This window comes from Myxocyprinus asiaticus, chromosome 9 (genome assembly GCF_019703515.2).
Source record: "Myxocyprinus asiaticus isolate MX2 ecotype Aquarium Trade chromosome 9, UBuf_Myxa_2, whole genome shotgun sequence".
In the NCBI taxonomy this organism is placed as follows: Eukaryota; Metazoa; Chordata; class Actinopteri; order Cypriniformes; family Catostomidae; genus Myxocyprinus; species Myxocyprinus asiaticus.
The window spans coordinates 18,214,201-18,227,009 of NC_059352.1; the positions used below are offsets into that span (position 1 = coordinate 18,214,201).

Genomic DNA, 12,809 nt, shown 5'->3' on the forward strand with positions numbered 1-12,809 from the left:
TTAAAGATTGCATATTTGGAGAAAATGCTTTCTGCTTCAGAGAATTCAGTGTGTAGCCACTTGGCTGCTACATGCTGGCCTCGCAGCTACCAGCGGCTTTAGCTGCAATTGACTTGAATAAATTACACAGCACAACTGTGATTACATTTTCTACTACATTTGCCATCTGGTTCATTCAGCTGTGGTATCACCACTGTGGATGGGAGGGTACCGAGAGGCAAAGTAACTGTACACTTGTGCTGACAAGAAAATAGCAGTTTTGTGCTTCCAGTGGAGCGCAAAGTACAAATTTTAATCTGAAGGGAAAAATCCTAACTTGACACAGGTGGCATAGAAACAGGTATATTACAAGTCTTGGCTATCATATCTCATTTTAGTCTATTTATTCTCACATGGTTGTTTCATAATTAACGAATATTAAACTTTGATAATGTTATCTACACATAAACAGCTCCTCAGGAACAAATTATGGGGACTTTCAAGAGCTTTTTGTTAACTCTCTTCTTTTATGAATGTGAACAGATAAAGATTATATAGGAGAGAACAGGGCTAGCTGTCACAGGGGAAGTTGTCTTGAGGGCTATAGCTCAGTAACTATAAGGTTTTGAGTCAAAATTCCAATGACAAAATTATGTGTTTTCTCTAGCACTCTAGCAGGGGTTTTGAGTGTTGGTTTCAAACACCTATCTCAAAATCCCCTTAATTTATTTTTTTATTTTTTTATTATTATTATTCAATGTTCCAAACTCAGTAAACAAGTGAACACACTAAAACCACATTGGGATACATTCTAAAAAGGGTGTTACATGGCAGCTTCCATTGTGACAACTTACCCCACATTCTGTGACAATGTGCCCTTTATGGAAAGGGTTGTTTGGAAATCCAAAATTGATTTTTCCTATTGACACACTCAAGCAGATGATATAAAATAACCATCTTAAGACAAATGTTTTTGTGAAACATCTAATGTGCCCCAAGACTTCAGCACAGTACTGTGTACATATACACTGGTGGCCAAAAGTTTGGAATAATGTACAGATTTTGCTCTTATGGAAAGAAATTGGTATTTTTATTCACCAAAGTGGCATTCAGCTGATCACAATGTATAGTCAGGACATTAATAATGTGAAAAATTACTATTACAATTTGAAAAAAAAAAAAAATGCCAGAACTTCTTAAACTACTTTTATAACTAAAAGTTCTCATCAAAAATCCTCCACGTGCAGCAATGACAGCTTTGTAGATCCTCTGCATTCTATCTGTCAGTTTGTCCAGATACTCAGGTGACATTTCACCCCACACTTCCTGTAGCACTTGCCATAGATGTGATAATAATAATAAGTTTAATTTATATAGCACTTTTCCAGAGCTCAAGGAGACTTTACAATAGTAACACAATAATACACAAACAAAGAGCAGTCACAAAAACACAGTTCAGATAGCACAGTCATTGAGAGTGAACACATAACACATTAAGATAAATAACACTGAAAAAACAAAAAAGTTTTAAACTGAGATTTAAACTCAGAGATAGAAGAGATGCTGAGAAGAGTCAGGGGGAGTGAATTCCTTATATTGGGTGTTACTATGCAGAATGACCTGCCACCACCTTACAGTCTAGCTGATCCCACAAAAGCTCAATGGGGTTAAGATCCATAACACTCTTTTCCAATTATCTGTTGTCCAATGTCTGTGTTTCTTTGCCCACTCTAACCTTTTCTTTTTCTTTTTCTGTTCCAAAAGTGGCTTTTTCTTTGCAATTCTTCCTATAAGGCCTGCACCCCTGAGTCTTCTCTTTACTGTTGTACATGAAACTGGTGTTGAGTGGGTAGAATTCAATGAAGCTGTCAGCTGAGGACATGTGAGGTGTCTATTTCTCAAACTAGAGACTCTGATGTACTTATCCTCTTGTTTAGTTGTACATCTGGCCTTCCACATCTCTTTCTGTCCTTGTTAGAGCCAGTTGTCATTTGTCTTTGAAGACTGTAGTGTACACCTTTGTATGAAATCTTCAGTTTTTGGGCAATTTCAAGCATTGTATAGCCTTCATTCCTCAAAACAATGATTGACTGACGAGATTCTAGAGAAAGCTGTTTCTTTTTTTGCCATTTTTTTTTTTTTTACCTAATATTGACCTTAAGACATGCCAGTCTATTGCATACTGTGGCAACTCAAAAACAAACACAAAGACAATATTAAGCTTCATTTAATGAACCAAATAGCTTTCAACTGTGTTTGATATAATGGCAAGTGATTTTCTAGTACCAAATTAGCAATTTAGCATGATTACTCAAGGATAAGGTGTTGGAGTGATGGCTGTTGGAAATGGGGCCTGTCTTGATTTGATAAAAAATAAATGTTTTCAAATAGTGATGGTGCTGTTTTTTACATCAGTAATGTCGTGACTATACTTTGTGATCAGTTGAATGCCACTTTGGTGAATTAAAGTACCAATTTCCTTCCGAAACAGCAAATTCTGTACATTATTCCAAACTTTTGGCTGCCTGTGTTTATATATATATATATATATATATATATATATATATATATATATATATATATATATATATATATATCACACACACACACACACACAAAAACACTTATTTAGTCAAGTCTTATATGCCAATACAACATTGACTTTCAAAAGTAAACCTACTGTGAGGAATATACACTTGAGAAGAAAGTGTGACAACAAGCCTCGGTCTCATCTACAAATTTAAATGTTATCAGTCAGATATAGATAGGGCCTGTGCCACAGATGCAAATCCAATGTGCATAATATGTCTGTGAAGGTGTGAACCAAAATAACTATACTATATAAAGGACACATTTTTCAAAAGAAAAGGATCACTGGGTTTTCTTCAGGAGGCTGCTGTGGGATTTCCTGTGAATCCACTGTTTTTCAGGGTTCCCATTGGGGAAATATTTCATGAAAATATAGCATCAATTATCAATGGTCAGTTTATCTTCCAGTATAAAGGTCTATTACACAGGCAGCACCTTAGGTTACACAGGTAAAGAATGGTCAAAATAGTTTATACTATATGACCACCTTTATTAAATCCCACAAGCACTTTGGTGGTATTGCAATTGCAGATGCAATTTAATTCCATAGTGAGTCACCCATCAGATGGCATGGGAGACAAAAGGAGCTCTACCAACAGAGTGAGGAGGACAGAAGTAGCAGCTTCTAGACACTGTTTTGGTCTGCAGATCAGATGTTCAAATGTGAACATATGTGATTCTCTCATGTTTGAAAGAGCATAGAATGCTCATACTGAACATATCATACCTGATACATCTGGACCTAAAGCATAGGGAGTGTATGATGACCAATTTAAAATTGCTTTATGGATGGTGTGATATTTTCTTGCCAATACATCAAATTTTTGAAACGGGTTACTAACCACAGAAAATGCAAAGCAAATATGTTGTGTGACAAACAGTTAGAAATAACTGAACGCAAGCTGATTTTTTTTGTTGTTGTTAATACAGTCAGAAGTAGGCACACTTGGTGCACTACAGACATGAAGTGCATTTCATTTTTAGTCCAGACTTAGAGAGGGCATGTTTGTGGAACTACAGAGAGGTTAGTGTTCCTTTATTTATACAGTGACAAGGCCTTCACAATTAGTGTGATCCATTACCACCACAGGTGTATGCTGAGAGCTTAAGTATATTTCACTCTATTTATCTCTCCATTTAATAGATCTAGACAGAGACATTGTGAGATATTGAGTAAAATAGAGCTCTTAAAGGAATAGTTGAATTTTTGAATTCATTCCAACCTCATACTATTTTGTTTTTTCTGTGAAACACAACACAGAGATTAGGCAGAATGTACAAGCAGCTCTTTTCCATACAAAAAAAGTGGATGGGGATTTATAATGCCAAGCTCCAAAAGGAGAAAAAAATCATAAAAGTATAATAAAAGTAATCCATATGAGTCGCGTGTGATATTCCAAGTCTTACGAAGCCATACAATAGCTTTATAGCGATATACAAAATTTTTATTTCTGGGTGAACTATTCCTACAACAGTTTCTACATCAGAGTACTACATACAAGGCAAGAGAGAGAGAAGGTAAGTGCGAAAAGAGGGCAAAATAGACAGAGCAAATGAAACGTGGGGAAAATGCTAGAGAAGGATGAAATGAAAAGGCCTTTGAAATGCTAAACGATTTCTGGAGTGACTTGTCTTTTCATCTGCCCTGCATTCTTCCCGTCTGCTCATTTGGCAGTGAGCGATTGGCAGCACAGCTCTGTGTCTGTTTGGTGCCATGCTCATCATATCAGCTCACAGCACGTGTTCTTTATGATACACACGATTCATGCGCTGCTCTGATAGCACATCATCACTCACTACTGTTCCTCACACACTTGAGGTGACTGTAGAGGATAAGATGGACTATTTTCACCTATTTGTCAACAAAATGTAAGAAGTTCACATGACATGTCACAGCAGTAAGTGCAGTGTGCTGCAGTTTGGCATGCTGGATATGCCATCTAAAACTATTAGACATTTTTTAAATGAATTTATAATTATTATGCATGCAGTTTTATGACCTCATTTTAATTAAGAGACTACGTGGGGTATTTGGGTGAATCTGTGACATTATTTCTGACAATTAACCATATTTCCCCCTCACTTCTCATTACTGGAATGCAAAACATCTTATTCTCATTACTGAAGTGTAAAAAAAAAGATTATTTCAGTTGTAAAGTATATACCATGGTAGTATTTGTTGTACTGCCATTATTTTCCTGATTTAAATATGGGAGTGACTATTTGCAGCCAGGTATAAATAACACCTGCCACACAACACAGCTATTTGCACCCCAACAGTCTATTGGAAACAGAGAAATTTACAACAAACTGTATTGTAAGTGTCACTTCAGTGGCATGGGGCATAGCGCCAGGGAGGATGTGACTTTTCGACCCAGGTTTGATTTCACGTTTGTAACATTCTTTTTCCCATTCTGTCTCCACTCTTAATATTTTCTTTAAAGGTGCACTAAGTAACTTTTGTCTTTGTGTCATCTTGGACTTACACTGACACCTAGCAGCTTGGATGCAGCATTATTTAAAATCAATAGTTTTCAGTTTCAGATGCCATTGCAGAAATTTAGCATTCACAGTCAGCCATGATTACTTTAATCAATGAGTGAAAGTGTCCAATTACAGGACGGTTACTGAGATTAAGTGAGTAGTATTCGGCTGGTCATGTGATTCTAAAATGGCAGCCCCCATGAGCGGACCCTCTCCATGTAGAATAAAACAGCTTTTATAATGTTAATGATATGAGTGGACTCTTCAAGGGTGGACTGGGAAGAGAAACCGGCCCGGTTTCAGCAAACTTCACATGTGTAAATATTTGTATGAACATAAAAAGAATCAACAACTAAGACATAAACTGAATAAGTTTCACAGACATGTGACTAACAGAAATGGAATAATATGTTCCTGAATTTCAAAATCAAAAGTAACAGTCAGTATCTGGTGTGGCCATCAGCTGCATTAAGTACTGCAGTGCATCTCCTCCTCATGGACTGCACCAGATTTGCCAGTTCTTGCTGTGAGATGTTACCCCACTCTTCCACCAAGGCACTTGCAAGTTCCCAGACATTTCTGGGGGGAATGGCCCCAGCCATCATCCTCCGATCCAACAGGTCACAGACGTGCTCAATGGGATTGAGATCCGGGCTCTTCGCTGGCCATGGCAGAACACTGACATTCCTGTCTTGCAGGAAATCACACACAGAACGAGCAGTATGGCTGGTGGCATTGTCATGCTGGAGGGTCATGTCAGGATGAGCCTGCAGGAAGGGTACCACATGAGGGAGGAGGATGTCTTCCCTGTAACGCACAGCATTGAGATTGCCTGCAATGATAACAAGCTCAGTCTGATGATGCTGTGACACACCACCCCAGACCATGACGGCGACGTTGTTGCCGATGATGTCTGGTAAGGACCTGCCTTACAACAGGCCTACAAGCTCTCAGTCCAGCCTCTCTCAGCCTGTTGCAGACAGTCTGAGCACTGATGGAGGGATTGTGCATTCCTGGTGTAACTCGGGCAGTTGTTGTTGCCATCCTGTACCTGTCCCGCAGGTGTGATATTCGGATGTATCGATCCTGTGCAGGTGTTGTTACACGTGGTCTGCCACTGCAAGGATGATCAGCTGTCCTTCCTGTCTCCCTGTAGTGCTGTCTTAGGCGTCTCACAGTATGGACATTGCAATTTATTGCCCTGGCCACATCTGCAGTCCTCATGCCTCCCTGCAGCATGCCTAAGGCACGTTCACGCAGATGAGCAGGGACCCTGGCCATCTTTCTTTTGGTGTTTTTCAGAGTCAGTAGAAAGGTCTCTTTAGTGTCCTAAGTTTTTATAACTGTGACCATAATTGCCTACCGTCTGTAAGCTGTTAGTGTCTTAACGACCGTTCCACAGGTGCATGTTCACTAATTGTTTATGGTTCATTGAACAAGCATGGAAAACATTGTTTAAACACTTTACAATAAAGATCTGTAAAGTTATTTGGATTTTTACAAAATTATCCTGAAAAAGGGACGTTTATTTTTTTGCTGAGTTTTATATATATATATATATATATATATATATGTGTGTGTGTGTAACACAGTTCAATGGAAAGGAGGAGGTGAGAACCGGCTTGACAATATAAATGATAATTTAATGAGAAACTTAACCAAAAAGACAACACACACACACACACACACACACACACACACACACACACACACACACACAGGTGTCGGACAGCTGTCCGTAACTCTCTCTCTGTCACACTGCCTTCTCCAGTTGGCCTTATCCCTCTCTGGCTTAATCAGCCTTATTAGGGGCCGGGTGTGCGGAATCACGACCCAAAAAATCTTAGTCCTTCTTTACTGTGACTAGATGGCCCAGACACAAAGACAATAAGAGTGCAAATTGAATGAAATCCCAGATGCAGTTTATTGTGCTACTAGAATCCCAATCAATAATAACCAGGGGGAAAAAAAAGATTTGGTACATAACACGGGACTTTTAATTATAATCAAGCCCAAAATACACATGGGACTACTATTTTGAAATGTCTGTGCTCCCAGTTGTGAACTCGCTGACGACTAATTCGCTGAGAAAGTGACTCGAATTCAATCTGTTAACCTGAGCTCCTGAGTTCAAACGAGCTCTTGTCAGGTGATTCATTATAAAGACCCAGTTCAAAAGAGTCATTTGTTCACGAATCGGACATTATGGCTCACACTGTATTTCTGCATGCAGCCAGCGACAGCGAGCTCAACTCATCAACAGAAAGGGTGAAAAGTGGTACGAGACACACTGGTGCTCTAAACATGTATTCAATAACTAACAAGATGATATCTGATGAAACTGCATATGAAAGCACACATCCCGACTGTTGCCAATGGCGACTAGATTTTAAATTATTGTCGCAATCGTTTATTTTACATTCGCGACCATTTTAGTCACAGTCTAGAGCCCTGAACCATGTTTAATTTTGTGGTTACTATGATTCTACTTCAAAATACCATGGTGATACTATGGTTACTGTAGTAAAACCATTGTTAATTTTTGTAAAGGAGGTTAGGGGTAGGGGGTAGGGTGTAGTGTGTCTGTGGGACTCTAAATAAACACAGTAAACATGCTGCAGTGATGCCCTATACTGTTAGTATTTAATTAGAGGTGCAAACAGTATCTGCCACTATTTGCACTGGGGTGCATACAGCATCTACCATTATTTGTACCAGGGTTGGGGTGCGAATAATATTTGCCACTATTTGCACTGGGGTGTAAATAGCATCTTCCTTTATTCAGGGTGAAAATAGCATCTCCAATTAAATATTACAAAATTCAGTAAATAATTTCTTACTGTTAATTTTGGAGTGAAATATGACCTGAAGATATTTTTGTGAGAACAGTAAAATTAAAGAAAAACTTATCATATTGCTTACAGCAAATTTAAGTAAACAACAAAAGGTGACAAAACAAATGGTAAAGCTAATTATTTTCATCATTATATAAATTATTATTTATGTTTAACTTCATTTTAATTGTTTACCTTTATTATTATTGTTATTATTATTATTAATGGTAGTAGAAGTAATAATAATAATAATAATAATAATAATAATTACAGCATCTGTACTTATACATTTAAATACATTTTTACATAAAATATTAATCTTGATGTCAAAGTTAATGTCCATGTTATTTGTCAACTACTCGTGTTCTCACACTAAACACAAAACACACTACAGTCTGCAAACCAGCTCCATTAATTTCAGACCAGAGTGCTGAGGATATGGGGCAACCTTTCAGAAAATAATATTTGATGAAAAATATATTGATATTTATAGCAACAGTTTGACTTTTCAGTTAGTGTTCTAACTTTTTAATTAAGTTTTGTTACAAAAAGGTTTTAATGAGAGTTTTAATTTCACCCATTTTTGTGTTTGTGTGCTCATGAGTGAATGTATGTGTATTCCTCACCATAGTGGCAGTGAAGGGGATGTTGTCTATGAGAGAAGAGGCCAGCGCAGAGACCCACATGACCACAATGATGGCGATGGCCAAACGCTCATCCTCTGGCACAGCCTGGGAAAGAAGATAACAATAAAATATGTCACAACCAAACACTGACTCTCTACTGAACACACACACGCACACATACATACACAAACCCCTCTCTCTCTCTCTGTATCAACATTGCAAAGGCCTGTGGATGCCAACACTAAGGTGGGAAGCTTAACAGACAATGTGTTCATGACACAGTCACACTGAATTCATTATTTCATGGTCTGTTGCATTCATAAACCAAAACACAACACCACACATGCACACAAACACACATAAACACACACAAACACACTTTCTCACCATATGCCTGTTTTCCATATTGTTAACATTCTATAACATAGTGGTCAACTGATATGGGTTTTTTAATGGCCGATGCCAATAACCAGAGAGCAGGGTGGCCGATAGGCTGATACAATAGCAATATATCACACAATTTAATATAGTAAATAAAAAATATATAATTGCAAAAAAAAAAAAAAGAATAAACTCTTATTTAGCACTATATTTACTAAGTTTCATACAAAATTAAAATATAATATTTTATTTTAAATAGTAGATAGCAGTTTCTTCAGATTTCTTTTTAGTCATCAAATGTTAGTAATTTATTTGCACATGAAGAAATTGTTAATATATTAGGAAGAAGGAAATAACAGTACACACAATAGTCCAGCAACCATGGATGGCATGTCCACGTTAGCAATCGCATTTACTCAAAAAATATTGAATCAAACCAATTGTACATATACAGTGCATAGTGAATAAAACATTTATTTATAGCACACATGATGCACATGACACATGGGCTGCATCCGAATATGTAGGCAGCTGACTTGCTACCGTGCTGCCTAATCAGTTAATAGCTTAGCTGACATCTCTTTTGAATGAATGGAACTCTTAAGGAAACTGGTCTCTGAACAGTTTGAAAAGCACCTTATTTTCATCGTACCTCCGTATACAGCCTCCAGAGGCAGCATTTTCCTGGTTTCAGACGCAGCCTTGAAGTTGCATTCAAGTGCTCGTGTGGATCCAGTGCGAGCCTCAATCTCCTGACAGTTTAAACAGCATGGATCGCCTACTTGGACTGTCACGGAGTGACCGTCGTGATTTGTGAATGAGAGGAACTTTTGATCCTTTTTGATGAGGTTGTTGATTCTGGCTGATGGAACTCTTCAGAGGAAGACATTAGATGAGCGCTCAATGGGAAGAAATCACTAGATTTTTGTGAGGTTCGTGAATTACATCTGTTTAAACAAGATATCTGCATATTTGCAAACGGTATTGTAACACTTTTCAGTGGAAAGGAGGAGGCGAGAAGGTTTCCCGCTTCAGGTAGGCATTTAATTTATGCACCCTGATGCTTACAGTTCCACACACTCAACAGCTTCACAGGCAAATATTTACTTAAACACTTTAACTTCATTACACAATCAACATAATAGCTTGTAGCACCATGGCCTTCCTTATGCCAGTCTCTCTCTCTCTCTGTCTGCTGGCGGTGTGGCTCTTTTATGCCGCTCTCCCCGTGCTCACTGAAATTAGAGACAGGTGTTAGACATAATCTAGCTTAGGCGTAAGCGCCCTTACCGCTTTCTCTCACTCCGGAGAGATGCTTGACCACGCCTCCTTCCCCCCCGCTGCCACATATCCCCACCGCCCGACTCAGGCCAGGGAGGCATCCGGCCTGCCTACCACTCCCCCCCATTTCTGGAAAGGAAGTCGGTGACAGCCATCTGCGCTCCCGGTCTGTGGACCACCTTGAACTTAAACGGCTGAAGAGCTAGATACCAACAGGTGATCCGCACGTTGGTATCTTTCATGCGGTGGAGCCACTGGAGCGGGGCGTGATCGGAACAGAGGGTGAAGGCCCGCCCCAACAGGTAGTATCGGAGAGTGAGGACCGCCCACTTGATGGCGAGACACTCCTTTTCCATGGTGCTGTACTTAGTTTCCCTCAACGAGAGCTTTCATCTAATGTACAGCACCGTGTGCTCCTCCCCCTCCACGACCTGTGAGAGTATGGCCCCCAGCCCTCTGTCTGAAGCATCTTTCTGTAAAACAAAAGGGAGAGAGAAATCAGGTGAATGTAAAAGCGGCCCCCCGCAAAGTGCAGCTTTAACTTGCGTGAACGCCTGCTGACACTGCTCCGTCCACTGGACCGGGTCTGGAGCTCCCTTTTTAGTGAGATCAGTCAGCGGGCTGGTGACGTCTGAATAGTTAGGCACGAATCTTCTATAATAGCCAGCCAGCCCCAGGAACTGTCTCACCCCCTTTTTGGTCTTGGGCCTCAGGCAGGTCGCAATCGCCGCTGTCTTGTCAATTTGGGGACGCACCTGCCCGTGGCCCAAGTGGAACCCCAGATACCACACCTCCACCCGTCCAATCGCGCACTTCTTTGGGTTTGCTGTGAGTCCCGCTCGGTGCAGCGATCTCAGAACCGCCCTCAGATGTTGCATGTGCCGCTGCCAGTCATTGCTGTACATGATGATGTCATCCAAATAGGTAGCAGCATAAGCTGAATGCGGTCTGAGGATTCGGTCCATGAGATGCTGAAACGTAGCCAGGGCCCCAAACAAACCGAACGGAAGTGTCACAAACTGGTGTATTCCAAACAGTGTGGAGAAGGTGGTTTTTTCACGGGAAATTCGTGTCAAGGGGATCTGCCAATAACCCTTTGTCAAATCCAATGTCGAATAAAATCGAGCAGTGCCCAACCAATCGAGCAACTCATCAACACGAGGCATTGGATATGCGTCAAATTTAGACACCGCGTTGACTTTCCTATAATCCACACAGAACCGTACAGACCCGTCGCTCTTAGGCACTAGAACAACTGGGCTGGACCAATCACTGTAGGATTCTTCTATTACCCCCATATCGAGCATTGCATCCAATTCTTCCCGAACTATTTTCTTTTTGTGCTCGGGTAATCGGTAGGGGCGGCTACGTACCACAACCCCCGGCTCGGTCTCGATGTGGTGTTGAATGAGGTTCGTATGACCCGGTAGAGGGGAGAACATATTCGCAAATTCCTGTTGCAACCTGGCAACCTCCGCGAGTTGACTCGGTGAGAGGTGGTCTCCGATGTGACCGGGGTGAACTGTTTATGTTTTGAATTCACCTCGGGTCCGAGCTCCGCCTTCTCGGGAACTACCGTAGCCAACGTCACAGGGACCGCCTCCCTCCACAATTTCAGGAGGTTGAGGTGGTATATTTGACGTGCGCCCCCTCTATCGGTTCGTTTAACCTCATAATCGAGATCCCCCACTCGTCATGTGACCTCAAAGGGCCCTTGCCATTTGGCGAGTAATTTAGAGCTCGATGTGGGAAGTAATACAAGCACTTTATCTCCCGGTGCAAATTCCCTTAGCTGAGTTCCCCTGTCATATAGTCGGCGCTGTCGTTCTTGAGCTTGGAGCAAATTCTCCTGTGTTAGTTGTCCCAAAGTGTGGAGTTTGGCTCTAAGATCAAGAAAGTATTGAATTTCATTCTTACTGCTTGAAGGTCCCTCCTCCCAGGCCTCTCGCAATACATCAAGCACATCGTATGGGCGTCACCCATACAGCAGCTCAAATGGGGAGAAGCCAGTGGAGGCTTGCGGGACCTCTCGTACTGCGAATAACAGGGGGTCGAGCCATTTATCTCAATTTCTAGCATCGTCATGCACGAACTTACGAATCATGTTTTTGAGGGTTTTATTAAATCGTTCCACCAGGCCATCTGTTTGAGGATGGTACATGCTGGTGCGAATCGATTTAATGCTCAATAATTCGTACAGCTCGCGTAGTGTCCGTGACATAAATGTTGTGCCTTGATCAGTGAGAATTTCTTTCGGAATCCCCACCCCGGAGATTATTTTGAAGAGTGCCTCCGCAACACTGCTTGCTGAGATGTTGCGAAGAGGCACTGCTTCCGGATATCGCATTGCATAGTCCACTTGGACCAATACAAAGCGATGTCTGCGTGCTGACCGTTCTAATGGCCTGGCGAGGTCCATTCCAATTCTTTCAAAGGGGACCTCGATCAACGGAAGAGGGCGCAACGGCGCTTTTGGGGTGGCCGGTGGGTTAACCAGTTGACATTCACGGCATGCCACACACCACCTGCAGACATTGCCGCCAATGCCCGGCCAACAGAAGCGGGCTATTAGACGGATCAGTGTTTTCCTTTCTCCTAATTGACCCACCATGGGATTATAATGAGCTGCCTGGAA

The 12,809-nt window shown here is 41.0% G+C and overlaps 1 pseudogene; it reads right to left on the reverse strand.

Annotated features, from left to right (window-relative positions):
• The window catches only part of LOC127446417 (P protein-like), a 232,729-nt pseudogene that overhangs the window by 63,404 nt on the left and 156,516 nt on the right, over window positions 1–12,809 (reverse strand).